Source organism: Carlito syrichta, unplaced genomic scaffold (assembly GCF_000164805.1).
Source record: "Carlito syrichta isolate Samal-C Ts95f unplaced genomic scaffold, Tarsius_syrichta-2.0.1 Scaffold100616, whole genome shotgun sequence".
Classification (NCBI taxonomy): Eukaryota; Metazoa; Chordata; class Mammalia; order Primates; family Tarsiidae; genus Carlito; species Carlito syrichta.
Genome location: NW_007044712.1, coordinates 609,107 through 636,874, shown reverse-complemented (window position 1 = coordinate 636,874; position 27,768 = coordinate 609,107). Strand labels below are relative to the sequence as shown.

General features: G+C 40.1%; 1 protein-coding gene across 1 annotated transcript in view; it reads right to left on the bottom strand.

Annotated features, from left to right (window-relative positions):
• SLC9A9 (solute carrier family 9 member A9) overlaps positions 1–27,768 on the bottom strand; it is a 621,198-nt gene that overhangs the window by 134,438 nt on the left and 458,992 nt on the right. The window lies entirely within an intron of this gene.

Genomic DNA, 27,768 nt, shown 5'->3' with positions numbered 1-27,768 from the left:
ACACAATGTGAATCTGAGAAAAGACATGGCAGAAAATTCTCCTGCCTCTCCCTGAATCAAAAGAACCTCAAATGGACTTATGCCAAAATGAGAACTTGTGCAGTTGGGCCTCAGCACTGCTGGAGAAATTGAGCAGTCACAGCCACTGTCCTTTCTCCACAAGAGCAGGATCCCAGAGAACTGGGGCAGAAACCATCAGGAAAAAGACCTCCATAGCCCCAAAAATGCATCCTAGAGGGAAGGTTACCCAGTACCTCAGCAATGCCCCACTGACCAAATTGCTCAGGTGTGAGGTAACTGTCCAGACATAGGCCCTTTTCCCCTATACCTTGACTTCTTTCTGCTTTCTTTCTCAGGAGGAAGCCTCTGGCCAAGCTGGTCTCTGAAAGATGGGCACGCTCCCAGTAATGAGTCACAGGTGTGCAGGTGATCTAACAGAGCTGAGTACAATGTAGGCGCCACCCAATGTCATTGTAAACACTGTATAGCAACTTGAATACTTAACTGCTTGCTGTACAGTCCTGAGGTATGGACTCTTTTTTCACCAACCGGTGCCTCCTGTAAGTTTTTTTTTTTTTTTTTTTTTTGAGTTGGAATCTCACTCTGTTGCCCAGGCTGGAGTGCAGTGGCATGCTCATGGTCACTGCAGCCTCCACTTGCTGGGCTCAGGCAATCCTTCCACCTCAGCCTTCCAAGTAGCTGGAACTACAGGCACATGTCACCACGCCTGGCTAATTTTTTGATTTATTCTAGAGATGAGGTCTCGCCAAGTTGCCCAGGCTAGTCTCAAACCCATGGGCTCAGATAATCCTCTGACCTCTGCCTCCCAAAGTGCTGGGATTATAGGCATGAGCCACTGCGCCCGGCATCCTGTAAGTTTTAATAAACCAATAGCTTGACCGCCAGGTGACTTCTGTGGAATAGGTAAAGAATATTCTGCGCAAGCCCTCTCAGATTTGAGTTTACTGTGCTGTACCTGGGAATGTGGGTACCCAGGTTGGAGCAGCGTTCCCTGAGGCAGAGAGGACAGAACTTTGTCTAGAAACTTCCCAGAGTTGGTTGTGGGGCCTGAGGATTATATCATTTGTGAGGGCTTTCATTAAGAAAAATAATACAAATACAAAAATGGGAGTCAAAGTGACTCTTTAGAAGATTATAAATTTAAAAAAAATTAAATACTTTTTACAGCCAGCAAATACAATAGATCTCAAAATCCAGAAGAAAAAAAATAAAAACTACAAAATGTTTTAATTAATTAACTTCCTGGCATACCTCTAAAATAACTTTTCCTCTGGAGTTTTTGCCTGCATACTTTAATATTCTCTTTATATGGTAATGATTTTGTATTAGAGAAAATAGAAAGATAAGGTAGAGACTTTCCTCCAGCAAGACTGATGAAAATATTGGTAGCTGGAAGGCATTAAACACGCTTCTTACACACAGACACGGTTGCTGTGTGCAGCACTGCCACTGGGTAGTGCCCACAAATGCCAGATTTCTGATAAATTTTGTTTTATGCAATTCCTGTAAGCAATGCACAGTGTACTTATCAGTGTACATGCTTCATCAATGAATATATTCCTGAATTTCCATTTTGATGAGGCATCAATGGAAAACTGCATTTTACACATCTCATGGTTAGAAGAATTTTCCACAGTCTCCAGTCTGGCTCAGTACATTTCAAACCTTGTTCTTCCTCCGCTACCCACAGACTTCTGATGCCAGGCACCACAGGGCACGTTTATATTTAATTCAGCCTTGCACATGATTCCCTTAAGCCATTCCTACCCTGTGGCAGACAGCAGACTTACCCACACACAGATGTGATTGTGGCCCATATGGATGCATCCCATTCAATCTAAGCTAAATGCATTCCCCATCCAGCTTCCCCTTAGTTGGGTCCCCCGAATGCCCTCAACTGTTCCAGTGCCATCTGACCAGAGGAGAATTAATGAAGAAGGGGAAGCTGCAGTGGAAAGAAACGGCAGTTGAACTCAACTGTGTTGAAACTGCATTTCTTTTGCAAATCTTACAAAAACATAGGACCATGGGAACACAGTGCTGGGGTTCTTCCCAGGACCTTGGAAGGGCCAGAACAGGGGAGGGTCCTGAAGCTCTTCCTCTGCTCCTGAGAGTGCACCTCTGCCTGTGGCGCCTGGGGCGGCAGGGCTGGAGGAGGTCTGGCTCAAGCCCTTCTTGTGAACCCACATTTCCTAGAACTTTGTGCACTTTCCTTCACCTTTTGCCCCTCATAAACACTTCCATAATCCTCTTCCAAGCCTGTTCTCCGGGAGGGGAGGAGCCTCCAGTTAAGCAAAATGTGTGATTCTGTAAAAGGAGAGCTGAACCAGTGAAGACCCGTTTGTTTAAAATATCTCTGCTGCTTCGAAAATTAGTGTCTTCTGGGCATGAATAGCCCTATCTCGATCTAATAGAGACAGGGCCATCTCTATCTCTATCTAATAGCCCTATCTCCACGGAAAAAATGAAAAGCTATTTATTGTGTGCTGAACTTTTAGCTTGTAGGTAACTGAAAAGGGTCCCTGGAGGGGACTGACCTTTGATTCTTGGCTTCCTCTAAGAAGGAAGTGAAGCGGGAAGGGAAAGAGGGCAAGGGAGGAGGAGGGAAAGAGGAGCAGAGTGGGAGGGGAGGGAGAGGCAGTGCAGGGAGGGAAGGGAGGATGGGAACAAGGGAAGAAGAGGAGGAGGAGGAGAGGCAGAAGCTGGTGGAAGGGAAGAGGAGGTGAGAAAAGGAGAGGAAAGTGGGGAGGGGGAAGGGAGAGGTTGGATAGAGAGTTAAGGCGAGGCCTTTCAAGGTGGGTCCAGTCCAGGCAGGGACCTTGGGAGGGGGTGGCCTGAGTCTAACAGTGGGGTCCCTGTGTGGAGGCTCCTGGCCCTCCTCTATCACAGGGCTGATCTGAGCTCTTTGCTAGGAGACCCCTAGGAGGTGGTTATATTACTGGATAAGCCCAGACCCCCCCACCCGGCCCAACACCTGCAGGCTGAGAGACACCCAGGTAGGCTATGAATTGAACCGAGGGGCCTGAGGCTTTTACTGCTGCACCTGTTTAGGGCCTTTTTCTGGGTCTCTGTCAAAAAAAAAAAAAAACTGGAAAGAACAGGTACCAAATTTTGTAAGAAACCCAATATGCAGAGTATGAGGAAATACTGAGGTTTTCCACTCATATTTAAGCTTTCCTTCCCAGCAGCATTCAAAGCAGACATTCCTAGGCAGTCAGACGGTGAGATGGCAGTGTATTGACATGGGACTCAGTTCGATGTGGGACTCGGTAGAAAGCATGTCAGAGGGGACATCTTTACTGGGACAAGATGCTACCTCCTCCTATACCCTATTCCATAGAAGGTCAAGAGCAGAGTGAGGACCTCAAGGGGCTGAGAAAAGAGAGAGCTGCTTCCCTCCTGGGGCAACTGGGTCAATAAAACAGCATCAACATGGTTCCTGCACATACAGGGCATACAGTTGGGGAGGTTCAATGAGAATTAAATTTAAAAGTGTTATAGTTTAAGTGCTTTGAAGAAAAGGCATGTAAAGATGATGCTGCCTTTTTTTTCACCAGTGATATTAGCTACTTTTAATAAAAATCTCACTAAAATATACTGCTTGGCTCTCTGCCTCCTTAAATAGGGTGTGATGGGGATTCTTTAATCTTAACTGGAGGTCTCAGCATCGCCACTGGCCCCATAAAGTCTAACACTTGAGGCATTATAATGATTTTCGAGAGGTGTATGAACCTTTTTATGACCACGTTAAACGGTCCCTGGCTACTATTATTTTTCTTTTTTTCAATTCTTGTATCTATCAGTTGGATTGCCTTGGTTTTTCCTGACTGTGACAATATGTTAACATGTTGTCCCTATGCGCCTCCCCCACCCTTTAATGTACTATTTAATACATTTTCCTTTTCAGGTTTATTATACAAGGGGGATTCAAAAAAACCTGTAATTATTTTTTTGGAGGGCAGGTCCCTTGTAGTACATTCTTCCCCCACTAGGTAAGTATACCAGCTAGCTTTCTTATGAGAGGCTGTGCTTGGCTTCAGTAATTTTTTTTTTTTAAGACTCTTTCAATACATTTGCCCATTTCATGATGAGTGATTTATGAACAGATTGAGCTGAGTGTTCAGTGGTTTTGACCCAAAATAGCATGACCTCCACACCCCACCCATCCTATTCACCTGATCTCACCTGAGCAGCTTTTTGTTTGTTCGTTTGTTTCCTGGGATGAAAAAAGTCCTCAGAGAAAAACATTTTGCCGATGTGGAAGAGGTGAAACAAAAAATGGCAGAAGCACTGAAAGGCTTCAAAATTGGTGAGTTCAAAAACTGTTTTGAGCAGTGGAAAAAGCGTCTCGATAGGTGTATTGCATCAGAAAGTACTTTGAAGGTGACTGAAGTTTAAACATGTAAGAATAAATGCAAATTTTTTGTAAATAAATTCTGGCTTTTGGGGTTCCCCCCTCATGTACACACACACACACACACACACACACACAGATATACACATACGTAAAACAAAGTTCAAACATTATAGAAGAGCTTACATGACAATGACACACAGTTGTTCTTTGCCTTACCCCTGTACACCCTTAGTCCAGTTCCCCATTGTGTCTGAGGGTAGTTTTCTGCCTTTTCTGGGTTGTGATATATAAGCTGGCACAGACATACATGACACATTTACACAGCATCCCCAGGGGCATGCAAACATGCCAACCGCATCTGTAGCTCTTACTCTCCTATTCAAGAAGGCAAGTCAGTCAGAGTGTGAAACTGACATTGTTTTAGGGCTAACCATGCATCCACTCATTTTTATATATAAAAGATCATTTGTGCACTGTGAATGTTTGAGAGATTGTTAGAAAGAAGACATAATGCCATCTCAGCTTGTGTTCTCAAATGTATATAATAGCTCCCTAGGTAAGAACACTGGTGTGTGGGGTGAAGTCCAACCTCTTAGATGACATCCAAGCCTCTTTAGTACCTTTCCCTCAGTGTCAAGCTACGCTGTCTGCTCGTCTGATCTGGACAGCATCCTAGCTCTGGTAACTGAACTTGTCCTTGTTTCTGAGCCCTAGTACCCAATACTGCCCTGAGCTCTGGCCACACCTTGATCTGCTAGTGCCTATTCCATGGACTGAATTCCCTCCCTCCAAATTCCATGTTGGGCTTTTGGGCCATGCAGGCTACCACTGATGCCCCGCCTCCTTTTCTGAACTTCCAAGCACTGTTCCTCCCCTTCTGATCGCCACTTTGGCCCATCCACCACGATGCCCTTCCTAGGTCTCAGATCTGCTATCACTTTAAGTTTTCACTCACTTGGACTGAAGTAGCTGTATGTTTCCAACTGTTCCCTGCTTCCAGATAGAATCCCTTCTGTGGGCACCTGAGATCACCTTGCTCTGTCTGTGGCAACTCTGGCCCACACTTTGTTCACCTGTTTGGTTCTACCCAGTCATGCAGGGCAAGTCAGTGCTTGACATTGGACACCAGCCCTGGCTGGCATCTCAGGACTGTGGGACTACCCTGCAGTTGTTAAAGGGTCAGTAAAACCCAGTTGCTAAAAGGGTCATCTGGAATCAGACTGCCTGGGTTGAGAAATGTGTCTCTGTCTCCCACTTGTTCTGTGACTTTTACCACTTGCTGTGTCTCCATCATGGTTTCCTTGCCAGGACAATGGAGGATTATAATAGACCATACTTCATAGGATTGTGGTGAGAATTAAATGAGAAATTATTTATAAAGTGTTTAGCTTAGACCTGCAACAGAGTAAGCTCTTAAAAAATGTTAGCAGCGATTGTCAGTATCATTAGTTTTTATTACTATCAGAACATTTTATTAATGGAGCCAGAGCTCAGTTTAATTTCAGAAGTAAGCCCTTCTGGTCCTTGGTTCTGCACTGGGCAACCCTTGAATATACAGCAACAGTCACAATTGAGCCATAGGGAGTGACCCATGCACAGCGGGGATTTCTGGTCTTATAGCAAAACATCATTTCTATGTGACAAGGACCAAACTTCCCAGACTAGGATTTATTTATAATATATTGGTAGACTAGTGGGGGTGAGGAGGCAACAAAGAAGGAAAAGATAATATCTGAAGAGCAAAAGGAAAGAAGGAAGAGAGTAGAAATGAGCAGAAAGAAAGCAAAGCAAAGTGAAAAGGAAACATTAAAGAGAGAAGAAAGGAACATGTTATTATAAAGAATAGGGACAGGTGGTGAATAAGTAACCCATAAAGGTGCACACAATCCTGAACAAGGCAAGCCCAGAGTAGATGAATGAACAACCACACAGCCCAAGAAAGTTTCTCAAAATACGGAGAAGTAAAGAACCAGTAAAGGATGAAAAAGCAACTAAAGGGCTGGTTAAAATTTTATATGATGTTTTGCATTCTTGATGTACCTTTTAATTTTAAGCAAGTCGAGTGCTTGCCTCTATGGTATTCAAATGGAAATGAGAGCAAGCTTTGCACATATTCCCAGCTGTGCCCTCGTATATCTCACTCCGGGTTCCTCATTTACAACGAGCATCCAGCTCCATTTTCAGAGCTAAACACATCTCTGGAGCACCATAATGCACCTCCCTTCCCATTGCACTTCCATTCTTTGGTGAGTTTTATTAGACATATTAAAATCTCGGGATGCTCTCATATTCAGCCATAGTCCAAAAGAATGCTCCAAAGTTGGGTTTTTCTTAGAGGGAAAGCAAGGTAAGTAACTAACAAAAGGCTCACTTTTCCCATTAAAGCTAACAAAATCCATTCTGATTCTTATCACTTAGCACCTCTGGAAAGGCAGTGAAATATGACTAGGGCTTCGTTTCATTGTGTGAATTTCAATCGTCTTAGGCGCAGTTTGGATTCTTTTGAGCCCCCTGCTGACAGGGGCCAGGTGGTGGGGGAGGAGAAATCATTTCCTCTGTGAACTGTATTTGATGGCGCAGTGTAAAAAATGACATTTTCAGTATGGGAAGAGTGACTGGATATTGAGCCCATAAATACAGTTTGACAATGGAGGAGTCTGAAAGACACCCGCCGAGGCTCGGTGACTATCATGATCTCTAGTCACGAGAACATCACTCGAGGGCCAAAATCTGCTACTGCATCTAGCCCCCACTCAGTATCATTAGAATAAATAATCCTGGAGGCTTGTATATAGCCAAAATTAATCTAACATAATTAATAATTCAAATATTTTAAATTTGTTTTGGGGAAACAAGAAAATGAACTAAAGAAAGCAGAAAAACCCATCTTACTTTATTTTATTTCAGTGTGTTGCAGAAGTTGAGAGTTTGGACCCTGGGGCCAGGCTGCATGGATTCAAATCTCACATCTATCATTTACTTCTTTTGTAACTAACTTGGAGACAAATTACTTAACCTCTTTATATCTCAGTTTTCTCAACTGTAAATGGGGCTATGCATGTATCTACTTTATGGGCTATCATAAGGATGAAATAAGCTAATACATATAAAGCGTATAAAATATTGGCTGCCATCTAGGAAACACTCATGAAATATTAGTTGATGTTCTTATAGTTGATAGTGCTATTATTATTAGGGAGAAATGGATACACCCTAAATTGAATGGTAAATACAATATAGGTTAAAGACAAGAGTGGCTTTTCCATAAATGATAGATGCCATGATATAAAGGCTAGTGATAGGATTCCTGCCATCAATGACCCAAGATCTAGCAGGGAAGACAGGCATTAAAAAAATAAATAAATAAACTACAGTATGGTGTGATAAGCATTATGTATGCATTATTGGAACACACCAACAAAAGGCTAACCAAGATGGGCTGTGGAGCCGTTAGGTATAGTTCACAGAGAAGATAGATATTGAAAGGTGAGGATGAGTTTAATGGTGAGAGAAAAGGTTTGGGGAGGCCACTCCGGGCACAGCATGGGTCAAGGCATAGAAGTTTAAAACAATGACGAAAGTTGGAACACGGTAAACAGTTCTGTATGGCTATGTGCATGGCCATAGTCAAAGTGCTTTTGATGCCAGGAAGTAACTTGAGGCCAAATTATGAAGGATCTGAGTGCTATGTTTAAAAAAGCATTTTGTTTTGTTTTTCTGTAGGCAGTAGAGGGTGATATAATTAGATTTATGTTTCAGGAAGATCGTTGGAGGAATATATTGTGATACTAAGAAACTGGAGGTATGGAGGCCATTTAGTAGACTACTGCAATGGTCCGACCCAGAGTCCATTCGGGTCTAAATTAAGATAGTGGTGGTTGGTCAGGTGCAGTGGCTCATGCCTATAATCCCAGCACTTTGGTAGGCTGAGGTGAGAGGATTGCCTGAGCCCACATGTTCAAGACCAGCCCGGGCAACTTGGCAAGACCTCATCTTTACAATAAATCAAGAAAAATTAGCCGGACGTGGTGGCACATGCCCGTAGTTCCAGCTACTTGGAAGGTTGAGGTGGAAGGATCACCTGAGGCTGGCAGGCAGAGGCTGCGGTGGCCAGGAGTGTACCACTGTCCTCCAGGCTGGGCAATAGAGTGGGACTCTGACTCAAAACAACAACAACAACAACAACAACAAAGATAGTGATGGTTGAGAATAGGAGATAAATTTCAGAGATGTATATATGGGAGAGTGGTCAAGCAGGGGTGACACATGACAGGCTGACCTTGGAACGAAGAGGAGGAAAGCATTGAGATATTTGTTTCTGAGCTTCTACTCAGTACACCTGAATGGTTTGCCCCTGTTATTAACCATATTAAACAAGAAGAAGCATGTGTATTAAAATTTCCCCCAAGAGACATCCTACTAGAAAGATAAATCTACTAGAAAGATAAGCTCAGTGTCAAGTGGGGTCTGAGCCATTTATATTGTGAGTGAAGCAATGTCAGCTCTCTCCATTGTTATCAACTCAAGAAAAATAGGCTCACCCCCTTAAGAGTGTTCTAGTGCTTACCTAAAGTGAAGGTTCAGACCCAAACTCAATGGCTAGGAATAAAGGAGAAACAATGGGTTCTTCAAGGCCAAGATCAGCAAACTGGGAATATTCATGGAGGCTAGAGAAGGGTAGCATGTTGTTTTTGAAGTCTGTCTGGACATCTTACTAAGAAGGGCTTGAGAGAGAGGTTGGCAGGAAAGAGCCTCAGAAGACTAGATTATCATGATCTTGGAAGGAAGTGAACGTTTTTGGATGAAAGTCGTCGCAATGAATGTAGAAAAATTTTGGTTTGAATTAATGCGCTCTACATGGAATAGTACCACATGGGGGTTACCCAAATGTAGTCAATGTGAACTCAGTATCAACAAAAGCAACAGCTCCCAGTTCTTTGACCTTGTCAAGCAAAGGATGCTGAATCATATCAGAGATGTTGTGATAGTGAGTCTCTCAGCTAGCGAGTGAGTAGGTGGTCTTACACTTCTATCTCAAGATTGGTTTTGGAGCACAAAGTTTAATGTGTATTCAGTGGCAATTGTGATTCTGAATTTGGAGAGTGAAGAGATGACATTTGCCAATAAGGTGAAGGAAGAAAGAGAGGTTCTACAATTTGGGGATGTGAAGTAAGTGATATGATTGTGACCCCTTCCCCAATAGAAGAAGATGTAAGGTTGGGGATGCTGCCGAAATTGAGATTGGAGCCACCTGTGAAGGTTTCCTGAGGAACACAGCCACACAGTCACCTGCTGGTCTCCCATAAACTTTGTTAAGTTACACTTTTCCACCCCCAGGGCGTGTCTGATTACCAGTTGAAAACGGCTGGATCAAGAGTTCTTGTGAAATTCCTGTCCTGGTGTTCCGAGTTTATTTTTCTCCTAGAGATTATGGAGGTAGAATAGATTCCATGAAACACTGTCGGGCTGATCAGACTAGATAAGGGCCTGGTATCTCTTTAACTCTTTGACGACAAGGTTTATTGAAAATACTAGGTAACAGCTAAGAAGAAGCATAGAGCATCATTAGGAATTAGATACTCTGACCAGCTGGTCCCATCACTTACTTATGGGTAAAAAGCCCTGCCTCAGTTTCCTTTTCCACAAAATGGAGATATAAATAGTGGGAGCTCCTATGGGATAATACATGTGAGGGGCTTAGCACAGGACCCTAGATAGTACTTAGAAGCTGAGCTGCTATTGTTGTAGTGGTGGTTGTTGATGTTGTGTTTAGGACTTAGACCTTCTGAATAAATATTTAACTGTGCATATCTCCAGCAATAGTTATGTCGTACCTTTTCTCACTGGGTCTTAAACTAGATTTTCTTTTTTTTTTGAGCTGAAGTCTCACTCGGTCGCCCAGGCTGGAGGGCAGTGGCAAGCTCACGGCCACCACAGCCTCGACCTGCTGCGCTCAGGTGATCCTTTCGCCTCAGCCTTCCAAGTAGTACAGGCGTGGTTTGTTTTTTTTTAAATTGTAGAGACTAGGTCTCACCATGTTGCTCAGGCTGGTGTCAAACCCCTGAGCTCAGGCAATCCTCTCATCTCCGCCTCCCAAATTGCTGGGATTACAGATGTGAGCCATCGTGCCTGGCTTAAACTAGATTTTCCTTGTGACTTCTGATTCTACTGGAGGCTTATTTACAATGGAGGTTTGAGAGTCTAAAGATTGAGAAAAGTAGGTGTGTTCTGGCTGCATAGATACGCCATGTGGTCAGCGTTTACATATGTCTGACAATTTAGAAATACATTTGGGAATGGATAAGTATGCTGAAAACATTATGTTCTTTGAAAAATAAACATCAATAAACAAGTACATATCACAGACACAAACACGGATCTACATCCTGAGCTTTATGTTTGGCAAAACTTCCCTTTAGTTTGGAGTGCTTCGTTTTGCCAAGTGTAAGCTAATTTCAGGCTCCAGATAAGAGTCAATTAGAAACTGGATTGAGAATGAATACGCAGACTAATTTCTTTTGACCTAAGCCGCAAGCACACTGACACCCTTTGGTGGGAAGACAGATGTAATAGCTTATCAAGGCATCTGGCCTTTCTTCCCTAAGGCTTCACTCTGGGTGCCCTGCCTGGGCAATTAGGGATTTATCAGAGCCAAATGCACTTCCCCAGAAAAGCAATCCTTTCAAGTGGATTAGCTTTTTAAAATTCTAGTGTTACCAGGTGGGGTGTCTTCTCAATGTTACAGTGAATGTGTTACATGGGGAAAAAAGAGAGACATTTTATTTCTGAATATGAAGTAATTGTGAGAGCATGCTTTATGTGTTGGTGTGAAACCAAAAAATGGCTGAAAAATAAATCCCAGACTGTCAGAGGTCTGAGTGAGAAGTGGAGAACCTAAAACCTGAAAACCATTTGGTTACCTCACAGTTACAAAAACAGAATGATATGGAAATACTAGAAGTGCACCTCCTTCCCTCATGCCTCACTGTCCCGAGCTATAAGGAACTCCAGGTAGAACTGTGGCCTAATCCCAGCTCTCTATTAAAGACTATGTTTGGGTGTGCAGTGTGGACCTTCAGTGAGATCTCAGAGTGAGTCTCCTTGTTGAGGTGCTCAGACCTCAGTGGGAAACCTGGAAGGTAAGGTACTTGAATGGGAATATGTTCTCTTGATGCAAGGGGAATATTCTCCCCCTGAAAATCATCTACAAAAACCACAAATAGACTTTGACAATAAAGGAGAATTACATGGAAAATAAATATTGAGAACCATAAAACTCCTCTATACAAAGATGCAGGAGAAAAGTTAACTAAGCCAGAGCAAAATAGTTTCGTGGAGTGATGTCTTGGAAAGAATCCTTAGAGGGGATCAGCAAAGCTTTGCAAAACTGATGTAGGTTTACCTACAACACAAGTCATGAGAAAGATAAAATTCCAGTGGTTGGTTCTGAACTCTCCTCCCCAAATTGCCTTTGCCTATTAGTAGGGAAGGTGGTTTACAAGTTGTTTTGAGAAGGCTGCCTCCCCAAATCATGACCTTCCCTAACTGCCAATGCCTGGATTGTCTTAGCATGGTATAAAGCTCTCCATTCCCCATTGAAGATTAGACCCAAAAAGCAAGGACTTGGGAGAGGAAATATTTGGGCTAGTATTCACACAAGGTATGATGAACTGAATCAGAATTATTTCTGAGAGCAGAACGAGACGAGAGCAAAGGCCTAAGGTCACCAAAGGTATCTAGAGAGGACACCATGGAGCAAGGAAGTAAGGAAGACAGAGGGTGAAAAGGCAGTTGGAGGCACAAAATTATAATAGCAACAGCTAATATGTAGATTCTGCACTGTTAGTATTCATGCATTATATAAAGTATATGGAGTTTGAGAAGAGGATCTGAAGTTATCATTGTAACACCGTGTATGCTAGTAATTAAAAACAAAAAAAAGAAAGATTTATAACCCATTTCTTTAAGTTAGCCATTAAAAAGCACTTGCAACTGGGTTCTTTAATAATTTTGCGCCAGTAAATCTGTTGCTTTGGGCTATCCATCACCAACATCCTGCAGACGGTACAGAATTATTAACCATGTGGACTGAAACATGAAAAAATAGCCAAAGAAGATTGTTTCACCAACACTAATAAATCACTTAAATTGAAATTAAAACAGCTTTGGGATAAATAATGGCTGCCAAAACCATTATTTAAGCCCACAATTGGAAGTAGATTTGATCCATAATTTCTACAAACAACTGAAATCTTATTTTCCTTTGAGGTAGTTAACACTTTGGAAGACCACATGATACTATTAATAATTAATACCCAAATTTGTTGTATGTGTGTGTGTGTGTGTGTGTGTGTGTGTGTACATCTATATCTACATCTCATATATACAAGGGGGGGGAGGAGACCCCTAAAAAACTGAAGTCAGTTTTTGGAGGACAGGTTCCTTGTAGTACAGGCTTCCCCCACCAGGTAAGTGTTCTAGGAACCCATTGGCATCAGTGTACCAGCTAGCATTGTTGTGAGAGGCTGAGTTCAGCTTCAGTGAATTTTTTTTTTTTTTTTTGAGTTGGAGTCTCACTCTGTTGCCCAGGCTGGAGTGCAGTGGCCGCTCCCGGCCACCGCAGCCTCGACCTGCTGGGCTCCGGCGATCCTTCCGCCTCAGACTTCCGAGTAGCCGGAATTACAGGCACACGCTACCATGCCCGGCTGATTTTTTTGATTTATTGTAGAGATGAGGTCTCGCTGCCCAGGCAGGTCTCGAACCCGCGGGCTCAGGCAATTCACTCACCTCAGCCTCCCAAAGGCGCGGGATTACAGGCTGAGCCACCGAGCCCGGCTCAATGAATTTTTTTAAAGATTATTTCAACATGCTTTCCCATTTCATGATAGGTGATTTACAAGCACACCTGCCCACACAGCATTGAATGTTCAACAGCTTTTGACTAAATGTGGCATGAGCCCCATGTTCCACCCTCCCTATTCACCTGATCTCATCCCAAGTGATTTTTTTTTTTCTTGTCAACATTTAAAAAAAATTTTTATTTTAAAGATGTGGGGTACAATTCAGGGTTAGGCATACAAATGTTCATTATGCAGGTATCCTTGTTGATGAGGTGTGCCCCTCCCTCCCCTAACAATGCGTTATAGTAACTATTTACAAAGCATTCACATTGTATTAGATATTATAAGTAATCTAGAGATGATTTGAAGTATATAAGAGGACGTATGTCGGTTATATGCAAATACCATGCCATTTAATATAAGGGACTATGGCATTTTATATAAATATCTTCCATGAATTTGGTATTGGGGGTGGGGTGGGGAGGCCAGTGACTTTTTGTTTCCCTGGATGAAAGAAGTCCTCAAAAGAAAATATATTTTGCCAGTGTGGAAGAGGTGAAACAAACAAAGAAAACAAAAAATGGCAAAAGCACTAAAGGGATCAAAACTGATGAGTTAAAAAACTGTTTTGAATATTGGAAAAAGCATCTCAATAGGTGTAATGCATCAAATTGAGAATGCTTTGAAGATGTCTGAAGTTTAAACATATAAGAATAAATACACAATTCTTTATAAATACATTCTGTTTTGGGGTGTCCCCCTTCATGTTTTGCTTGTTAATGAAAAAACATCTTTCCTAGTCCCAGAATAAAATTAAGTCAGAAGTATGTCTTAATAATGCATAATCTTGGTTTTTGCTAACAATGAATAAATATCTTAATTTTAAGAAGGAAATTGACAGAAAGAGATAATGGGTAAGCTAGGAAGCTGCTACTGCATGACTCATCAAAAGAGAAGAAAATAATTTGAGTTTCTTGCTGAGAGAGATTAAAGAAAGTCACTAGAAAAATAGTGTTTTTCTCTGGCCAAACCAACTGCTATTAAATATTGGGCTGACGTGCATGCTTGCATGCATGACTATGTTAAAATAAAATTAAATATTAAACTTTCAAAAGCAAAATAATTCATGGTTAATGCTAGAATTACATCGAAAGCTGAACTTTCATTTTAGAATCAGTGGTTTAAAATCAGGAAAGTGGATTGAAAATGGATGAAAATGCTGCTAGGTAAAAGTTGTTGTGGAGTAGAAGCAAAAGATGAAAAGAATGGTAAGAATCTGCTGTAAAACAGATTTTCAAATCATCATGAAGACTACAGAACGTGAACAGCATGGAAACAGAATTAGCATCAGTTTGGCAGAAAATGAAATAATGAGAGGTAATTGGATGCTGCTCATGGCTAATGTAACATTCCGGCCGGCCGTTTCAGCCTATCATTCCAGAAGATCATGATGACAGCTTAAACAATCCTATATTATACATGTATATCAGTTTAGATATTTTTTTCTAACATCATACCATCCATGTCCTAAAGGTAAATATCAGCTAGGACAGGTGAACTATTTCATTCATTCTGTCCTTCACTTACTCACTCATTCATGAAATACTGATTGAGGGCATATCAAGACCATTATTGTATGCTAGATATTGTGGTAGATATGAAAAATGTGTTCATCTCAGGTATATCTTCAAAGTACTTACACCAAATTTCATCAAACCTAGATGCTATTAATGATAAGACATACTATTACTTTATGTACATCTATGAAGAAAAATGCTGTTAATTATATTTGTGACACCATTGATTTTAAGACACATCTTGACTTCAGAAATGTTAAGATGTAAACGGTGTTTCGTAGTAATCAATGAAATATGCAGAAAAATAAAAATCCAGGTTTCAATACTAATGCCAGGTCATTAAACATACTAGCCTCTGGACCTTCAAGTATGACTAAGTATATTATTTATTGTCCTTGGGGAAAAAAGCCAAAAGAGATATTTTGAGATCGTTTAAACAAAATATTCTTTTTATGCTTACAGATCAAAAGTGAATTCATTTTCTTTCTTAATTCCATTGCAAGCAACTCTGAGTCACTAGGTAGAACCAGAGCCAGGACTAGAGCAAGGCAAGTGAGAAACCGTGTCCCTCAGGCTCACACAAGTGCATCTGTATAAACCTGAGAGTATCTTCATGAGCCTCAGATCTTGCATCCTAGGTATCTTGTTTGCCTCCACCTACTCCTGAGTCTGGGGGAAATAAGCACCTCACAATCAACTTTGCTACTTCTTTACCTCTGGATCTTTGGGAACTGCTGACTTTTTCCATTTTTCCCTCTACATCCACTCTCCCTCCTGTACTCTGGGATGCTGATCCATGTGGACGGCATCAGCTGGGTTCTCTTGCCCTTTAGCTTTGAATTAGCTTAGCCAATTGAAAGCACTGGCAGGATATTGGAAGGAGGGAGAAGAATGAGACAGGGTGTCTATTTCTCAGGCTCCCACCAGGTTATCTGTGTCCCTCCTAATAGACAGCCATCTCTATATAGCTATCCTCCCTGGTTTCTGGTAAATATTTTCCCTTTTTGCTTTTTTAGGTTAGGGTGGTAACTGATGTCTGCTGATTCTAGTCTGGGACTAGTACGCTATTCCTGGTGGGTTTCTTTCTAAGTAGATCCTTGTTAAGGCCCTTTAATTTATTCAGGTTGAATGTGCTGTTTTTTTCCTGCCTGAACATAGACTAATATAGAAAGCTACTCATATCTGTATGCACGCAACTGCAGAAAGATTTCACTTGAACCCAGAAACTTTAAGCTTGCAGGCATTTGAAATTTCTCAACAAGCGCATGAATATAATAAACAAACTTAAACAAACACAGTTTGGTTTCCAGCCTTGAAGTTAGAATTGTGTTTTAACTGCTTCTCTAAGGGGCCCGAATAGTCTTGCCTAACTAGATTTAAACTGTTCCTACCTCTAAGCTAGATCAGGCTTTCACAAGGAATTCACATGTAAGTTGTGCCATCTAACAATTACAAATGTTAGTGTAGATTATACCACAAAGACAGAGGAGGACATAAACAAGAGGAATGTAACTGTTCTACAACAGAATCCACTTATTATGCCCCAAATAAAAATGTGCTTTACTAAGTACTCCAACTTAAACTACCAAATTCTGAATTCTAAGAGTTCTTGGAAGTTTTTTTAGAAGCTGAAATTGTACCTCAGACTGAGCAAGCTTGATGAACACTTCATTTCCATGGTGAAAACTACAGGCTTTAAGTAGAAGGGACCTCAGATGATCTCATTCCACCACATCATTTTAAAAAACACTGAGACCCACAAGATCAGCTAATTTGGGAGACGTTACATAGGTAGTAATATGGCTAAGACTTAAACCAGTTTTTAAATTTAGGTTGTTTCATTTTAATTTGGTGTGCTGTCTACCTTAAATAAATGAATGAATAAAGATGAGGGAATTATAAAACTTTATAATTCTTTAGTGAGAATAGATTTTTATGAGAAAGAAGATTAAAAAGTAGAGATTATTGGAAGATACCTATTGTTTGAGATGACAATATATAACAATGCAAAGGGAACTTGAAATTTGAAAACAATATGATTGTAGTGTGGTGGAATGTTGCATTTCTCAAATTTTGGTGAATCTACTTAGCATTTTTGTGATTTTTTTTAATGGAACTGAAGGACACTTATACCATTGTTTCTTTAATATTTTCCTTTAACTTTTTTCTCTTTCATTTTTTCAGTTTTGCTTCATGTAGGTTGGGGTCTTATTGTTAAGCACATATATATTTGTCATTGTTTTATCTTTCAAATGAATTGATTCTTTTTTTTTTATTATAAAATGTTCCTCTTTCCCATGGCAAGTCTTTCTGCCATGCATTTTTCTTTTTTCTTCTCTTCTAGCTAGTAAACTCTGTTTTAAAACTTAAAAGAAAAAAAAAGTTTCTCTTTGTCTCTAGTAACTTTTTTGTCATAAACCTATGCTGTCTGATATTAGTACACTACTCTAGATCTCATATGGCTACTATTTACACGGTATAACTTTTCCCAACCTTTTCCCCTTTAGCCTATTTATATCTTTAAATCACAAAAAGTCAGTGTCATTATTGTCGCCTTATATTATCTGTGTTTTTTTAAGAAGTGAAGAGAAGATAGAAAAAAATTTACTAAGATTTTTTTTTTTTTTGAGTTGGAGTCTCACTCTTGTCTCCCAGGTTGGAGTACAGTGGCACGCTCACGGACACCGCAGCATCGACCTGCTGGGGTACTCTTTATTTCTTTCTATGGATTTGAATTACTGTCTCGTGTCACTTCCTTGTTCCACTACAGCTTTCTTCTCTCTCTCCTCCTTTGTGCTGTGACAGTCAAATACACATCTTTATATCCTACAGGCACCACAATTGAATTAAATAAATAGTTTTAAAATTAATTAAAGGAAGAAAGGAGAAATATGTAATTATGCTGTCTTTCACAATTAATACACAATTGCCTTTATCAGTACTTTTTGTTTTTCAAGTGGATTTAAATTTGTAGTTTGGTCACTTCTTTTCATCTTTAAGAACTTTAAGTATTTCTTGTAAAGCAGGTATGCTAACAACAAATTCAGCCTTTGTTTATCTGGAATGTTTTTATCTTATCCTCCTTTTTGAAAGATAGTTTTTGCTGGATATTGGGTTCTTGCTGACAGTTTTTTCTTCAAGCATTTTTAATATGTTGTCCCACTGCCTTATGGACTCTATTAACTCTGATAAGAAGTCAGATATTAATTTTATTGGGGTTCTCTTATATGTGATGAGTAGCTTTTCTTTTACAGCATGCAAGATTTTCTTTGTCTTTCAACATTTTGAGTATGATAATGTCTAGCTATGGTTTTGTTTTCCCTATTTGGAGTTCACTGAACTTCTTAATTGTGTAAACTGATGTTTTTAAAATCATATGTGGGAAGTTTCCAGGCATTCTTTCTTTTTTTTTTTTGTCCTTTCTCTTCTTCCTCTTCTTCTAAAACTCCTATTACACATATTGGTAATGGTGTCTCTGAGATCTCCAATAATCTGTTCATTTTTTTACATTTTGTTTTGTTCTTCAGATTGCATACTATCTACTGATGCATTATGAGGTTCAATGATTATTTCTTCTTAAAGATTAAATTTACAGTTGAACCCCTATAATTAATATTTTTCTTTATTGTACTTTTACTTCAATAATTTATAATTTTTAGTATAATTTCTCTTTATTGATATTCTCTATTTGATAAGTCAGCAGTATCATACTTTCTTTTACTTCTTTAAATATGGTTTTTGTTAGTTCTTTGTTACTGGCTTTCACGATTTTTATAGTTTTATAATTTTCACAATATTTATAATAGCTGCTTTGAAATCTTTGTCTCCTAAGTTCAACATCAGGGCCCCTTCCAAAGTAGTTGTTATTCTCGCCCTGCTTCCTCCTTTTTTCTTGTACCAGAGTTGAAGAATTGAACTATTCTGTTTCTTTCCATGTACTTTTTTTTTTTTTGGTCAAAATCTGGACATACTGTAGCACTTCTGGATTCTCATTAACCCCTTCCCCCACACCTAGGGCGTGTTGATGTTGCTGGGGTTATTTTGTTAGTTAATTTGTTTAATGACTTGCTGGACAAATTTTGAGATCTATTTTCCCTGCCTTGTGCAGCCTCTGATGTTATTGCTCAGTTTTCTTTCCCCTTTGTTTTTAAGTCTGGCTTCCTAGTGGTTGCCCTTGGGTCAGCATAGCTTAATGTCCAGTCAGTTATTTTGGTCATAAGTTATGCTTAAACTCCTTAAGAGAGTAGATCATTCCCCCTTTGCTGATGGATTTCTGTGTAGCTTGTGGAATGCTTTCAAAACTGCCCCATTTTTACTGAGGGACTAGTAGCTTGTAAGTGCCCTCTCTAGCTGCTTCTGAGTGGGTGTAACTCAGTACATGTGTACAGCCTTTTGGACCACCAGACATGAAAGTGATTTTAGAGGGGTCCTTTTTGGCTGTCTCTTTTACTGTTTTATCTGTTGAACTTTGGCTGCTCTGTCTTTTTTAAAATTTGTTTATTGCTAGTTGTTTCACAGAGCTATCTGCCTCCACTTAATATCTTGCCACTGCTGAAGTCTCTAGTCATTTCAATAAACCAGAAGGCATGTGTCTTCCCTGTTCCATTCCGGTAAAGTCTATTTTCTCAGCAGAGCTATGGGGCATCAGTTTTCCCATTTTGACTCTCTTGGAGTGATACTTCTACCTTACAAACAAGCACTGGGGGAGAGGATGGTGGGTCTCATTATCCTGGCTTGGTCCTCCTTTTGTGGGTACTCTACCCTATGGGCAGAAGCTGGGAGTGGAGATGATAGCCCATTGTCTTCTCAGTTTTTCCCTATGCAATGGGACCTCTGTCTATGAGCAAAAGCTGAGAGAGTGGCGATTGGGGCCCCAGTAATCTTTCTCAGCCTGTTGCATGTGGGTTAAGGCCTCTACCCTACAGGTGGAAGAAGGATGAGCCATTTTTAAAAAACTGTATTTACTCCTAATAGAACTTCCACAATACAGAGCTGGGGGTGGGGTGGGAAACACCGGTGGTCTGATCTTCTCAGGGTGAAAATATAGCTCTATGACTGGCAACTGGAAGAGTTCCTGTATTCTTGGCTATGTTCACCTGGAGTAGGAAAGGATGGTGAAGGTATAAGAGCACAATTGTCATAGACTCCTGATATTCTCACTAAAACTGAGAGTTTTTAAAATAATAAATGCTTCAGGATTTTATGTATATCTTTAGATCAATTTCTAGAGATATTAAATGGTTTTATTTTATAATTTTCACCAATTAAAGACTTTTTTGTTGAGGAGAGGGTCCGCCAAGCTCCTCACAAAGGCATTTTGAAAGCCCTGCTCAGTTGACATTTTACAAGCTTAACTTTTTTTTTTTTTAAGCAATAATATCTATGGAACCATAGCTTCATATGCTAGCTATATATTTTAATAGCTCTTAATACTCGGTGTACTGTCAGGATCCATTGGACCTAATTTTAGTGTTTTCTTTTTTGAGTAGCTGTACTTGTAAGTATTGATATTTCATGATTTGAAAATTACTCCTGTACATCTTCTAAAGTACAAAGAGAAATCTTACTTATTTAAAAAATAAAATAATAGTGATTTTACCTTATAATTATCATACCAATCTGCTGGAATCTTTTTGAAATCTAAGATATACAATAAAATCTTAGTTATCTTTTTTATATATTTAAAAATTTTGCTGTTTCATCATCCTAGAAATGATTTTATCATTACTCATTCCCAATGATGCTAAAAAATACCAAATTATAAAACAATAAAAAGACAAATGGTATCATCTAGATACCACAATAATGGAATGAGTTATTATTTTATCATCCTTCAGTTTTGTTATGTTGCCCAAAACATTGCATCATCTGCCAACAAGTATAAAAGCAAACAGGAAATAGTATCTTTGTAGTCTACTTTTAGCTTTCATTGAACACAATTGAGAATTCAGAACTTTCTCATTTCTCACCCATTATGGCAAAGAGAATAAAATTTACAAAGGAATACATTTCACAATTATTAGACAAATGAGAAGACAAATGCAAAGAAATGGCTGAATTGTATAGTCTGAGGATACGGCCAAATTGATTGTATTAGCCAAATCTTAAGACCACGACTCTTCAGATTTCAATCTCCTAAATGAAATTTTTTTTTAAATGCAGGAACCTATGAGTGAGCAATATAATTCCAAGAGCAAAAAGGAAATATGACAATCTCATCCAGTTACTCACTGAACAAGAAGAACTTTATCATGAATATTTTGCAACAAGAAGTTGGACCGTGCCAACATCCTAAAAGTTTAGGATCCCAACATCCTAAAAGAACATATCCATTATTCTTTCATCTTTGATGATGTTTTTGTGCCCAAATTACTTGATATGATTTGTAAGTGGACAAATGCTGACTCTGCTATGTATAAAACTGATTGGAGAAAATAAAAATAATTTAATAGACTCATTGCTTTAACTGCTGCTTGCAAATCTGCAATTGAAAATATTTTGTAACATGAAGCCAAAAAGATAGCTGTTTTCTTTTAAAGAAGATTATGAGTAATCAAAAGTTTCAAAACATAGTTTAAGTTTGGCATTTTGATGACGCAAGTACAAAGAGAAGAGCCAGAAGTAATGATAAACTAGAATATCTTAGTGATATATTTAAAATCTGGGATTTACAAATGAAATGTCCCAGATCCATACATGACAGCGGATATGCAGCTAATTGCACTCAGAAGATGTTGCCCATTTCAGATCTATCATCTATCTATCCATCCATCCATCAATCCATCTCAGGAAAATTGTATTTGCTGTGTTAAAATTTTTATTGAAAGTTTGAATAAGCCGGGCTTGGTGGCTCAGCCTGTAATCCCGCGCCTTTGGGAGGCTGAGGTGAGTGGATCGCCTGAGCCCGCGGGTTCGAGACTCGCCTGGGCAGCGAGACCTCATCTCTACAATAAATCAAAAATCAGCCGGGCGTGGTAGCGCATGCCTGTAATTCCAGTTACTCGGAAGGCTGAGGCGGAAGGATCGCCGGAGCTCAGCAGGTGAGGCTGCAGTGGCCAGGCGCGGCCATTGCACTCCAGTCTGGGTGACAGAGTGAGACTCCAACTCAAAAAAAAGAAAGTTTGAATACAGTTGTTTCTTACTATCTTTTTATTATTATGAAAATTATTTGTAAAATGTCTCAAAATGCGCAAAAAATAAGAGAATATTTAATCTAGATGGTAAATGGTGATGATTATTTTTTTCTAGGTGTTAGGTATCAGAATTTCAGTGGGACCTCCAAAAATATTAGGTTAAAAATCCCAGTAGGGAACCTCCAAAATGTTAGGTTAGGCCTGACGGGGGTGCCTGCAATCTGGTGTCGTGCAAAAGATGCAAAGAATTGCACAGAAGTTAGATTGCAAAATATGGTTCATTTAGAAAGTAAATTAAAGAGAGAGAGAGAGAGAGAGGAGCATCACCTTCCCAAGGTAGGGGAGGGGGCCAAAGATAGGAAACATGGCAGCCATAGCTCAAAGAGTCACATGGATACACCAGAGTTTAACAAAGCAATGGCAAATGGCTGCTTGAAGTTGAATGTCTTTAAACTTTCCCTTTGGTGTGGCGTAGGTCATTAAGGTGATTGGGTGGTGGTTTGTTCCATGTCATCACGGGAGTGACAGGTAAGCGCAGGTACTGACATCAGGTGTCATCAGATGGATGGCAGGCAGATGGGTGGGTTTGTCACATGATTGCTGCCATGTTGATGGGGTCTGTGTCACGGAGGTTATGAAGGACCAATTAGGTTAACTTGGGTCTTATAGTTGGAGGCATATACTTGAAATAGAAAAGCTAATTCATACAAAATAAGCTGGGGAAGGGTTGTCAATAGCTATCTCTGAGAAACTGGTTCTGTCCTTGGCTAGTGATTACAGGGTAAATTAAAGTGATATCAATAGCTATCTCTGAGAAACTGGTTCTGTCCTTGGCTAGTGATTACAGGGTAAATTAAAGTGAACTGCTAGAAAAACATGACAAAGCTAAGCAATGTTAAATTGGCTGCCCATTGGGTATATTGACTCCATGCTACTTTCACTGGGTATTAAAAAACAAATGCATAATTGTTTTTTTAAGTTCATCACTGTACCACTTAAAATAGTCCTGCATTTAGTATGACACACTTTAGGCAGAGAAATTTACTAAAATGTCTGTGTCTTTGTTTGTTTGTTTTGTTTTGTTTTTAAGAGACAAGGTCTTGCTCTTTGCTCAGGCTAGAATGCAGTGGTGTGATCAGGGCTCACTGTAACCTTGAACTTCTAGGTTCAAGTGATCCTCCCACCTCAGCCTGCCTAGAAGCTAGAACTACAAGGCACACATCACCATGCCTGGGTAATTAAAATAATTTTGTAGAGACAGAGTCTTACTATGTTGCTCAGACTGATTTCAACTCCTGGCCTCAAGCCATCCTCCTGCCTTGGCCTTTCTAGGAGCTAGAATTACAAATGGGAGTCACTGTGCCTGACCTGCCTGATAGTTTTGGAACCTGGATGACCCAGCTTTGAATTTTGGCCTCATACCTTTAAGCTGTGTGAACATGGAAAAGAAACATTGTTTCCATAAATCCTAGATTCTGCACCTATAAAAAGAGGGTTATAGAACCTGCTCTGCAGAGTTAGCATTGTATTCAGTGATGAAGATAAGGCTCCCAGCAATTTTTTCAGAAAGCAGCAGATGCTCAATAAATGTTTGCTTCTTTCTTCCTTCCTCACTGGTATGATATTCCTTGGTGAGGAAAGATGCATGACTAGATTATGACTAATGGACAAATAGTTCCTGCTCAAAGAAACATTACAAACAGAGGAATAGCTGTGTGTGTGTGTATGTGTGTGTGTGTGTGTGTGTGTGTTTGACAGGGAGAGAGATCCAATTAAGTGAAAACATACACATCTTAGTGGAAAAACAAGATATCTACGCATGCATAAAAGAGAATTGGAGGGATTATATTCTGGAAGTATCATATAAACTCCCAGGCAAGATGGAAGCCCTGATGTGCTTTCTTAATATCAAGGACAGACCAATGCAGAGGAGGCAAGAGCTCCTAATCTTAATTCTTCCGTCTTCAGTGCTTCAAGTATCTGTTGAAAGTTTAGGATTTTTTTTTTTTTTGAACAAAGGGTATCTGATTATTTCTTGGTTTTTCCTGTTGACAATCTCATTAGAGGAAAATGAAAGCAAAAAGAAGCATTGACAGCCTACTTTCAATACTGACTAGGATGACAAAGAAAGGATGGGAAACCTAGGGGAGATTTGCTGTCACCTTAGGTTTTATTAACTTAAGGGAAAGAAATAGTAGACTCAATCAGGTACATCCTTTAGGCTTTAGGAAGGCATACCTCATAACACTCAGGAAAAATACAGCAATACTGTCCAATGTTATTAGGCATCTCTACAACTCTTCTGGAGAACAATTAGGCATGTAAGAGTCATATGTTGTTTGGTATTAATAATTTATTTCTTGGAGTTCTGAGATTAAACCGCCCAACAGTAGTTTAAAATAAACCCCAAACTATAAGCACCATGTTTACCACGGAGTATCACCAACAATCCAAAACCCCACCTAGAAACAAGTTAGATAGGTGCCTTCCCTCCCCTGTACACCATTCCAATTTTACTAGCACAGAGGTTAGCAAACTTTTTCTGTTAAGGGACCAGTGGTATTTTAGGTCAAACTCTGTCACAACTACTCAACTCTATGGTTGTTGCATGAATGTGGCTGTGATTCAATAAAATTTTATTTTTGGACATTGACATTTTAATTTCCTTTAATTTACACATGCCAATAAATATTTTTCTCAAAAAATCTTTTTAAATCATTTCAAAATAGAAAAACCATGATTAGTTCATGCAAAAGCAGATGGTAAGTGGGATTTGGCCTGAAGCCATAATTTGTTGACCCTTGACCTAGGACATTCTCACTAAATGTCATAAAGGAAAAACTTGGTGAATGTGGAGCCCTTCTTCTTTCCCACTCCAGAACTGGGTCTAGACTTTTTTTTTTCCCCCGTTGGTTCACAGTAAACATGTATTTCTTGCTCATTTGTCTCTTTTAAGATGTCAATTCCTATTTGTAATTTTTTTTTTTTTGAGTAAGACACAATTGTCGATTAATCGCATCTGATCATGCATTATATCTCACTAAGTGTCACTAATACCAAAGAGAAAGGAAAGAAAAAAACAAGCATGTATTGGTCATTATCTTAGTCTACTTGTGCTGCTATAACAAAATTCTACAGACTGAATATAAACAATAGAAATTCATTTTTCACAGTTCTAGAGGCTGGGAAGTCCCAAACCAGGTGCCAGCAGGTTTGCTTTACCTTTGCTAAAGGCTGCTCTCTGCTTCCCAGATCGTGTCTTGTCACCGTATCCTCCAGAGGAGAAGAATGCTGTGCTGTCACATGGCAGAGGGACAAAAAGGGCAAATGCACCCCCTCAAGCCCTTGTATGAGTCACTCATCCAATTTTGAGAGCAGAGCCTTCATGGTCTAATCACCTCCTAAAGGCCCCACCTAATATTGTTGCATTGGGGGTTAAGTTTTTTGTTTGTTTGTTTTTGGTTTTTTTTTTGAGTCAGAGTCTCACTTGGTCACCCAGACTGGAGTGCAGTGGCCGCTCCCGGCCACCGCAGCCTCGCCTGCTGGGCTCCGGTGATCCTTCCACCTCAGCCTTCTGAGTAGCCGGAATTACAGGCGTGCGCTACCACGCCCGGCTGATTTTTTGATTTATTGTAGAGATGAGGTCTTGCTGCCCAGGCGGGTCTCGAACCCGTGGGCTCAGGCAATCCACTCACCTCAGCCTCCCAAAGGCGCGGGATTACAGGCTGAGCCACCGAGCCAGGGGTTAAATTTTAACATGAATTTTGGAGAGGGCACAAACATTCAAATCATAGCAATCACCTTCTATAAATGGAAAAATATCCAGGGTTCCTGAAAGGGATTGATAAATATGGTCCCAAACAACATAGCCCCGTAAGCTTGATGGACTCCCAAGTAAATTGAAGAGCAGGCAGACCTCACAGATAAAAACAAGTGTGCCTTTAGGGTAAGTGGCATCTGGTATAATTCAAAGATTTGTGCATTTTGTTCAATTTTGCACCATACAACCGCTAATGACCCTGTTACAGATCCCTCTTGCAAAGGGAGTGCAACTTTCCAGACTTACAGATGCACAGAACTTCTCAAAGGCACCTGTTAATTCTTAACCAGAGCCTGTAGGTTTGCTCCATTTTAGAAAATGACAAACTGAGGCTGCCAAGGATCTTTAGGTTCTGAGTCAGAGTCTGAAAAGCCTAAAGCTCAGCTCAAAGCCCATTTCAGCTCATGGCTCAAGTGCCTTCCCTGGGAAAATGATGGTCAGGACAGGGAAGGAGTTTCAATAATGTCACGATCAAAATTAACTAATGCAATGTGCTTCTCAAATTCTAATATGCATATTCATCACCTGAAGATCTTGTTAGAATCAAGATTTTGATTCCATAGGTATATTAATCAGCTTGGGCTAACGAAACAAAATACCACAGACTGGATGCTTAAACAACAGAAATTTATTTCTCACTGTTCTGAGGATGAGGAAGACCAAGACCAAGATGCTGGCCAATTAGGTTCTGGGTGAGAGTTTGCCTCCTTGCAGAAGCCTGCCTTCTCGCTGTGTGCTCACAGGACTTTTTCTTCCTGTACACATACTCAGAGTGATGGTACATGATGAGGCGGGGCTACCTAGGGCCTCCTCCCCCAGATCACTAATCCTACTGGATCAAGACCCAACCTTTAGAAACTGCTTTGAAGTGTCTTTCACGTATCTTGACCTTTTCTAAGCCAGGTGGAATTTTCCAGATCAAATGTTCTATTCCTCCAAATCTGAGTCTATTACCAAAACCCCTTCCTCTGGAACATTATTAAAAGTTCATTTTCAGTTAGTGCCAAAAGACAAAAACACCAATACCCCTATCAGGAGAACAATGTTAGCACACAAAGGGGAAAGAAAACCCCGCCTAGGTTTCTAAATTGGTACTTTTACTAATTCTACAGAAATAGGCGCAGCTTAAAAAAAGATCAAGAATCAGGCCATTTTGCCATCACTTTATTTGGTTTACTAATTAGCATCACCAGCCAGGAGAAATGGGAACAAAAGAGCTGCATAAAAATCAGAGAAAAGAACCCCTGCCCAGATGCATTTTGACAACTTCCTGCAAGTGAGGCTAGTTAATTCTGGGCTCAGGAATTCCAATTTTCTCTATTGATCATGTCAGTGGTTCTCAGAACTACTGTGGATATCTGTGCCTTTTTTTCCTTGAGCATGAACTGGGCTCGTCTGGATGTGATGTTGGGTCTTAGTGTCTATATTCAGCTACCCCTACTGCTATTAACTCAAAGTAAAGCTCTAGAGGCTTCTATTGTAAATGGTGTGATGTCCTATTTATTTTTATTAAACTATGGCTGGCATAAAAATAGTTATCTGACCTTCCATGCTTGAACTTGGGAGAATCCTTTTTGGAATAACGCACAGGTATTCTCAGACACAGGTTACATGGCAGGGAAGGACCAACCTGAGGTCTCCGTATTGTAAGCACTCCTTAGCATCTAGAATGATGGCTTAGCCTCTCAATCCTTTGCTTCCCAGCCTTGGATAGTGTACCAGAAAGATGTGATTAAAATCTGCCAGAATTCAAAGTTTCCATTTCATTCCATGTAAACCTTACCAGTGACTAAGTTAGCAAGGCACAAATCAGTGGTAGAGGATTAAGGAAATTTATTTTGCCTGAAGGAATCCTTCTGCATCAAAGAGAAAGTTGAGATGGCCTAAGTAGAGGCATGGGATAGAAGAAATTCTTTCCAGCATGTTCTCAGCCCAGCTCTTTATTTTTCCAAGTGAATATTATCATTGACTTGCTGCTTTTTCTAGAAGTTATGCAGGATGATTGACTTGGATAGGAGCA